The sequence below is a fragment of the Citrus clementina genome, unplaced genomic scaffold (assembly GCF_000493195.1).
Source record: "Citrus clementina cultivar Clemenules unplaced genomic scaffold, Citrus_clementina_v1.0 scaffold_3, whole genome shotgun sequence".
Lineage (NCBI taxonomy): Eukaryota > Viridiplantae > Streptophyta > Magnoliopsida > Sapindales > Rutaceae > Citrus > Citrus x clementina.
In genome coordinates this window covers 8,008,870-8,009,215 of record NW_006262339.1, presented here as the reverse complement: position 1 = coordinate 8,009,215, position 346 = coordinate 8,008,870, and positions in this window count along the sequence as shown.

Sequence of the window (346 nt, the reverse complement as noted above, 5' to 3'; positions counted from 1 at the left end):
AAATTCTATTAATTAATTACGCATAAAAGACTTTTTCAGGTATAATTAAAAATCTAATTCATTAAGTGTAAATTTAAGGTTGTATCGTTAGATAAAGTCTACAATTTTCAAGTATTAAAAAACTAATTTATCAAAAGTCTAGTGTACATGTTGACCAAAATTAAGTTAGTTACATTGTTTTTGCATTAATAAAACAAGAGATAATATACTTTTGAGTTTTGAGCCAACCAAACTAAGCTAAACAGTCAAAGACATACAAATTTTTTATCTAATTTCATTTTTTTTCTTTAATATATTAGGAGGTTCGTATATATTTTATTAAGTATGAATGTCCCCTTTATAAGGA